This window comes from Vulpes vulpes, chromosome 6 (assembly GCF_048418805.1).
Source record: "Vulpes vulpes isolate BD-2025 chromosome 6, VulVul3, whole genome shotgun sequence".
Lineage (NCBI taxonomy): Eukaryota > Metazoa > Chordata > Mammalia > Carnivora > Canidae > Vulpes > Vulpes vulpes.
This window is the reverse complement of record NC_132785.1, coordinates 10158048-10166019: the sequence shown is the minus strand read 5'-3', so window position 1 is coordinate 10166019 and position 7972 is coordinate 10158048.

Genomic DNA, 7972 nt, shown 5'->3' with positions numbered 1-7972 from the left:
GTTCCATTGTGCCTCACCGTCACCTCTCATCTGTAAGTTGAGTGTCTGCTGTGTTTACTATGGTAAACACGGTGGATAGAAGTGTGTGTGTGAGAGAGACAGACAGAGAGAGAGAGGGGGGAGAAAGAGAGAGAGAGAGAGATTGTATGTGTGTGTGTTTATATTCAGATCTCCAAACATTCTAGGATCTGAACACAGGTCAGTCCAGCAGAGCAAACCACTCAAGCCTCTGCTTGGCCATGTTTCCTGATTCCAAGAATCCTCCCCTGAGAAGACAGCTGGGCTGAGTTACCAGCCTTTTGTTTTACTGCTGGAACTGGGAGCAGATGTGACTGTGACCTCCCCCCACAGTGTCTCATGTGCTACTCCGACCACACAGCCACCTCCTCAGCATATGACACCCAAAAGAGCTCCACTCTGGGCCACTGGGCCATCAGTAGACCAGCCTACCGCACCAGCTTCGCCAAGCTTCTCCCCTGCTGCCAGGAAGCATGGATCTCAGTGAGCATTGGATGCTTGAGAAGGAACCAGGGACCCCGTGGGGCACTTCAATCTGCATTTTTGTGCAGCTTGACTTCTTTTAGGCTTGCCATGGTTTTCCCCCCAGTCAACTCCTGTTTCTGGTTGTCCTTAAATTGCTGTGTAAGAGTAGAAGTGATGGGTAGAACAAAGGCAAGGAGATGTAGATAAAATTAAATGTCCTTATAACCTGTGGCCCACTGACAAATACTCGAGGCAGACAGCTACCTTCCTCCAGGAAACTCCCAAAGAGTTAATGCTTTGCTAGAGGGAAAAACAACGGTAGCTTGATAGTAGCTAGGCCTTCAGGATCCTGTGGGTCTTCTTTAGAATTGGAAACCTCCCTATGTGTTTATCTCCCCAACTCTAAAGTATATATAATCAATCCTCCTCACAACCCCCAGTGTGGTTCTTGCTGCCCACGGTCTTGTCCCTGTGCTTTAATAAAAAAATACCTTTTTGTACCGAAAATGTCTCAAGAATTCCTTCCTTCCAACCTTCAAATCGCCTCAGAAGCATGTGTCTCCTTGCTGCTCCCCCAAAACAAGAAAGAAAACAGATTAAACAACAACAACAACAAAAAACATATGACATCTTCCAACAATATGCCTACAGATGGGTGGCCTATAGGGTGAGCAGCTCAACCTGGAAACTTCTTTTTTTGTTGTTTTTTGTTTGTTTGTTTGTTTGTTGTTGTTTTTTTTTAACCTGGAAACTTCTAAGCATGACGGGGGACCCACTATAAAAATTAGGCCAGGAAGTAAGCACACACCAACTGGCCCAGGCAAAAACAAGGTTTGTCGGCGCTATGAACATCTCTGCAGACAGGATCTGTAGCGTGGCCCTTTGCTGTGCAGCATGTAGCATATTTGGAGATGGTGGCAGTGGTCGTAGTTCTCAATAATCCCTATGAAACGAGAAGAATAAAAAAGCAAAAGGGTTTTGGAGTGGAGAGGGAGTGTGGCAGGCAGCAAAAATAGGTAAAGCGGCTTTCCCTGCCTTTGTCTCTCTCTGCAAAGTAAACTGTCAGAGACGTCCGTCTTCTAAGCTTGGCCCCACCTCAAAACCTTTAAGCTCTCCACTGTTCAAACTTCTCAGGCAAGGTGTTAAAAACAAACCATTCTTTAAAAAAAAAAAATTCAATTTGCCAACATATAGTATAACACCCAGAGCTCATCCCATCAAGTGCCCTCCTTAGTGCCTGTCACCCAGTAACCCCATCCCCTCCACCCACCGCCCCTTCTGGATCCCTTTGTTTCATTCCTATGTGGACTATAAAAACAAACCATTCTAAGTAAATTCTCCTAAGTAAATTCTCCTGGCCAGAGATTTGTATTACCACAGAGAATAAACCCCTAAGGCAAGGGAGTGGCTCTCAGCTGCCCCGGGGATCTTAGAATCCTACAAAAGATAGAGGGAAGCCTACTCAATCTGCCAACCAGGTGAGGTTTTTTCAGAAGAAAAAGCACCTCCCCCTTCTTCATTTGTCAAGGGTTTAAAGGGAATAACCTGGCACTCACGAATATTGAATCCTCCGGATTAACTGGCTTTGAGTTTCGTCGATTCGGGGTTAATGAGAGCCAAACGCTGAGAACGGCAGGATGTGTCAGGCTGGCATCCTCACCCCCGCACGAGAGGACCCAGGGAAGTAGCACCTCTGAGAAGGATCACCCCTGAGAGGCCCCATCAGTGGCGGGCCCACTCCAGACTCTCCTCTCTCCTGTTGACAAAGAGGAAGTTTCTCCACCCGCAGGCCATGAAGACAGCCCTGCAAACCAGAGCTCTGCTGCTGGCCAGGGTGCAGCCAAATGACAGCAGAGCAGCACCAAGAGAGAGCTTCCAGGGTATTCTTAATTGGGTGCGCAGGATCCAGAGTCTACTAATGGCCATTTAAATACCAGCACCATTAGCTGTGTCGCTGTAGAACTACCTACCAGATGTGTAACAACCATATTTACTGTTCTGTTTGCAGCTGGTTGTACCTTCTCTGGGCTCATGCCCCATTCGTTCAGATGGCTGTTTCCCCATCTGCTTCAATGAGAGTGCCTCAATGCAGCCCCAGGACATGATGTCCCATGTGCTCCCAGAGGATGCCCAGTACGGGATCAGGAGACAGAGAGAGAGTGGTGTAGAGGTCAAATGACTGCTAGCATCTGATTTTTATTAAAAACAACATTTAAAAAGAACAACCATTCTATTGCCACCAGAGTATTTTATTTTTCTGCTGGGAGAAGAAAAGCTCTGTGAATGTTTTATTCAGCAGGAACTAGAACACTGTTATTATAAACTTTCTTTCCCAAACTAATTCCCTGAGCTTACACTGCCAGAATTCCTCCTCTCCAGGGCAGTTATGCCTTCACTCATTGACTTCTGAGATCCTTCTAGAAAATCTGCCACCCAGACTCCAGCAAGCAGCAGATGGTCTCAGTGGGGCTATGGAACTCATTGTGGTACAGCCCCGCCCAGGATGGCTCTGAGAAAACCCACAAGCTGTGTTATCAGAAAGGAACACCATGCTGCTCTCCTTACCAGGATGCTCTTCAGGAGCAGATGAGAGCCTGTTGACAGCCCTTGGGATGGGGGGAGGGGTGTCCCTATCTGCACTGTCACCTCCAGAGTTCTGGGTAAAGTGTCACCTCCTGAAGTCAGCCTGTTGGCCAAAGACACCCCCCACCCCAAGTCAGTGGAGGGAAATATCAGCCAAGGGGAAAATGAGAGACGTGGCATATCCCAAATTCTGGAAGTTCCTAGATGGTTCTAACAAATAGAAACAATTCCTGTCACCTTTGATGTTGGTACCATTCAAACATATCCAATGGAATCCGATAGAGGAACTATAAAGTTGTAAAAACCAGCTCCCCTTTGAAAGCTCATTCAGATTGACCACTATTGGAGGAGAAACTCTCCCATTATGGCAGCATCAGGCAAAGCCACTACCGAGAGTGGGCATAAAACAAAACAAAAAAACAATAATGAATGACCAGGAGCTGAAGGACATGCTAAAAGAAGCAGTCACCAGAGACAAAATGGGAATGGCAGCAATGGTGAAAGCAGGAGTCACCAAATGAAGTTGCTGTGTAAGACAGTCTACTGGCACTGGTATCCATTTCCAACTTCTATCATCTTCCCTGTATCCCAGGGAAAGGAAAGTTGAAACTGCATCTCCCAGTCTCCTATATAGCTACGTTTCTGGGTTCATTTAGGTTCAGTCAACAAAATCCACTTATTTGAGCTCCGAAAGATGGAAGGCTTTGCAAGTATGCTAGTGCATAAGTGGGCACCAGGAGAGATGAGAGTTGGCAGCAGATGGGCTCCACGCTCCAATGGCTGGTATCAGTTTGGAGGGTTGCAAAGATTACACCAATGATAGTGGAAGATGCAGTTTCTTGATTTCTGGGTGGTTGACAGAGAGGTGTGACCTCAAAGCCAAATGTTAAGTGGTAGCCTCCAGTTGCCACACTTTAAGCCTTTACAGGGATTCTGGAAGCCCTTAGCTCTCTATATTAAATCCTTTTCTTCTCGTAATACCTAGAGTGGCAAGCAGACTGGGTGGTGGTTCATCAACCCATTTTCTTTCCTCCTGTGTACCCAACCAGACTATCTGTCCTAGCCTCCCTTAGGATTAGGTGTGACCCTATGTTCATGGATTGTGACATCCATCACAGTTGACCACTTTCAGATCTGAGCTAAACAGCCAACACTTCAAAGCTCCCATGTTCTTCTCCCTTCCACTTGCCTGATGCAGACAAGCACAATGACCTTGAAGGTTACTAGTGGAGATGGTGGAGCCAGAGGGTGGAATAGAATGAGCCTGGGTCCCTGCATCACTCTTTGGAAGAGAAGCTCTTGGCCATCATGGTGGCACCAGACAAAACCACAACCAGTGGGTGAAGGGAAGAGAAAGGTGTTAGAGATGAGGAAGGGGTTGTCGACACAATGACTGAGGACAAAATGGTTGAAAGCAGTGGTCACTGAAGGGAGAGTGAAAAAAATGCCTGCTATCGTGGTGTCACCAAGGCTGGGAGGTTAATCTAATACAGCAGTTAGCGGCACCCCAGTTAAGAGAAGTTGTTTCTGTTTCTGCACTGAACTGACTCATGACAAGAGCTCTCAAGGTGAAAGTCAGAGCAAATCACTAATAATACATAAAAACAGTATAGGCCCCAACCAAAAAGAACACATGAGCTGGCCAGAATCTACCTAAAAAGAAAGATTTGGAGTCCGTTTAAAGTTCCTGGGTGGACAAACTCAGGAATAAAATTCCTTTGATGTCACATGAACCCTGGCCCCTGTCTATCATTCCATCCTTATCCTCCTGCACCTGCCATGCACACTGAGCTCCAGAAAAAACACAGAAAAGCCCCCAAACACACCATAGGTCTTTCTTTCATATTCCACAGAGGGGCTGGGGCTCTGTGGAATATGATGGGAAATCATCACAGATGGGAAATCATCCTTCCAGGTTCCAAGACATCCAGAGGTGGCACCCAGGGAGAAGCCTCCCCACTGGACAGATGAAAGGCCATCTTTCTCCACAGTGGACCTTGATTCCAAGAGCTGTTCCCTTTGAATGAGCTCCAGGAGCAGATGCAGATCTCAGAGACAAGTGGGCACATCCCAAGCTACAGATGTGAGGCCTGGCAACTGAACTGACAACTCAAATAGCATCTCTCATGGATGAGCCAGGCCAGCTGGTCTGTTCCACTGGCTGGTAACATCGTGCCTTAGAAACGTGCCTGCCTCTTATTTTCTGATGTGTCACAATTTACCCTTTTGTGAATGTTTCAGAACATTCTGGAGTATAGGAGGCTAATCATCCCTCATGGTGTGACATCTGTTTGGGAAGACTGAGGGCTCAGGCCCAGAACCTCGCTACGTCATCCTGATGGCAGCCACGTGGTCACCGTTGGTCCATCCACTGCCATTTCCCTTTCAATGGTTCACAAATCAAGAAGAAAGGGATAACACATTCTTCAGGCTGGCCATGTAAACAAACCCTGAGAAAGAAATACACTGTACTAAAAGTAGAGTACAAAATAAACACCCATCCATGCTCTGAGAAGATTGATGTTCTTATTGACAACAGCAAAGCCAGTAGAAGAACCATGCATCTATTTTGGTCCCACCCTTGATGAAAGATGGCCTTCATTTAAGTTTTCATTGGCTCCGAAGAAAGGAAAAGGAGCCTCAGTTTCTGTTGCTCATGTCAGTTTGTGTTTTGGCTTCAGAACATAATAAACATCAGCTCTGAGGGCCTGTCTTGGAGTTGAGGACAAAGAGAGGGGGCTTCAGCCTTTGGAACTCTTTCATGACCAAATGGCACCTGCTTAAAGAGTTCCTACTCGCAACATGTCTTATAGGGGAGAAGATAAAAACTCTGATCCCAATCAGCTTTATATCTTATCAACCCAAGGATCACTCTGAACCTAAGATTCAAAATGAAAAACTAGGATAGTAACTCTTTTTTGAAGGCAGAGCATGTGCTGTAAACTGTACAAAACACTTTCTATATATAATATCATTTAATTCATCCAACAGGGCCCAGAGGTAGGTTGTTCTATTCTATTATGCAGAGAATGACATTGGGTCTCAGAAAAATAAGGAAACTACCTGAAGCCCTATCACTTCTAAGCAGTAGAACCAATAGTTAAATCTGGTTTTGCTTGACCCCAAATTCTGGGCTCTTACCCAGAGCTTTAATTAGTATCAGGACTCAGGACTGAGTAAAGATGCTTATAGCTCAGACGTAGAGATTGGAGAACGAACATTGAATAAGAGTGGGAGCAAGGAAAGTTTCAGGTTTGGGGAGTGCTGAAAGGTAGGTAGGCTTGATTGACACCCAGAACTAGGCCCCTCACATGGGAATTTCAGGCCAAGAGGGAATACTCATAAGGCAGAAGGTCACCTTGGCTCTCCAGACCTCTCTCTCCCCCACACTTCCCCCAAAATAATAAAAAAGGAGGGAACTCTGAGATCACCTTATAATACTCAGTTACCCCCTAGGGTAATTTGTGTCTACAAGGTCTCTTTTTCAAGAGGAAACTTAAAGAAACCAGACTCAAAGGTTACAAATGGATTGTATGATTCCATGAAGATAGAAAACAGATCAGTGGTTGGCAGGAGCTAGAAGATGAGAGGAGGATTTGACTACAGAAGGGCAGGAGAGCACTTTGGGGGGATGATGGAAATCTTTTACACCCTAATTGTGGTAGCCTTTATACAACCATATATGTTTGCCAAAAATCATTTAAGTGCACACTTAAAATTGGCAGATTTTACCTCATGTAAATTACATCTCAATAAAGCTGATTTAAATATATATATTTAATAAAATAATAATATTTATACACAACTTTTTCCCCAAAGGGCACTAGCTAATGAATCCTGAGCTAGCATTTCCATTGTGTAACTGCATTGCAGTAAACCCCGGAAGCTGAATCCCTCAACTAGTTGTTCAACCTTCGCAGTAGGGAGATTTCCTGCAGGCAGCCACTGCAGGCTGCTATGCCACGTCCAGTGGGAAAAAGGTTCTGAAGGGAAATGTCAGGCAGATGCTTCTGTAACCATTGAAATAAGAAGCTGATGGTTAGGGTTATCTTGGCTTCCTGCCTTCTTTCCCAGATCTTCAGAGGTCATACTGTGTATGTGGTAAAAAAAAAAAAAAAAAAAAATTCATCTGGAAAATTGCCCAGAGCCAGATTAATATAACATCACTGTTTTTAACTTGTATCTCCCATGACATACCCATCTTTATCTTCATATCTTGTTGCATTGTGAAGGCCATACCTGTCTCTATGCTCAGCCTGAAAAATACAGAATAATATTACTGAAAATACTATTTTAGCTACTGCCTGCCTCAAAAAGTGTGGCATGGCTTAAAAAAATGAGCATTTTGGTAAGACTAACTATACTAGCCTAATCTATCTATGCTTCTAGCTCCAGGTCACCTGTCCCCCTACACATTCTCTTTAATAAAAGTATTTCTCTCCCCAGTATGGCCAGTTAGTCCCTTTGCTTTATGCCCAAAACCTTCTGTTTGGGGAAGATCTGGAGGCTTCTAACCCATGTTAATTGCTCAGTTGGAAAAGGAACATAAAAAAAAAAATAAAAAAAAAAAAAAAAAAAATAATAAAAAAAAAAAAAAAAAAAAAAAAAAAAAAAAAAGGAAAAGGAACATAAGCCACACAAATATAGTCTAACATTGAAAATAATCAGATCAGTCATGCAAATTAATAAGTACATAAGGTCATATCCCAAAAGAAAAGAGTGCAGTCTCACACCAAAAAAAGCTGCCAGAAAGAATGGATTTTAAAGGGAAATGAAAACTAAAGAGCCAGCCCTGACTTTGGACTCCTTTAAAAGCTCCTGATGCTCTCTGCTGTGAGCTGTATGATCTCCTGGGCATTGCTGTTTGGGAGGTAGTCACACTCTGTACCGCACAACAAGGTGGGGA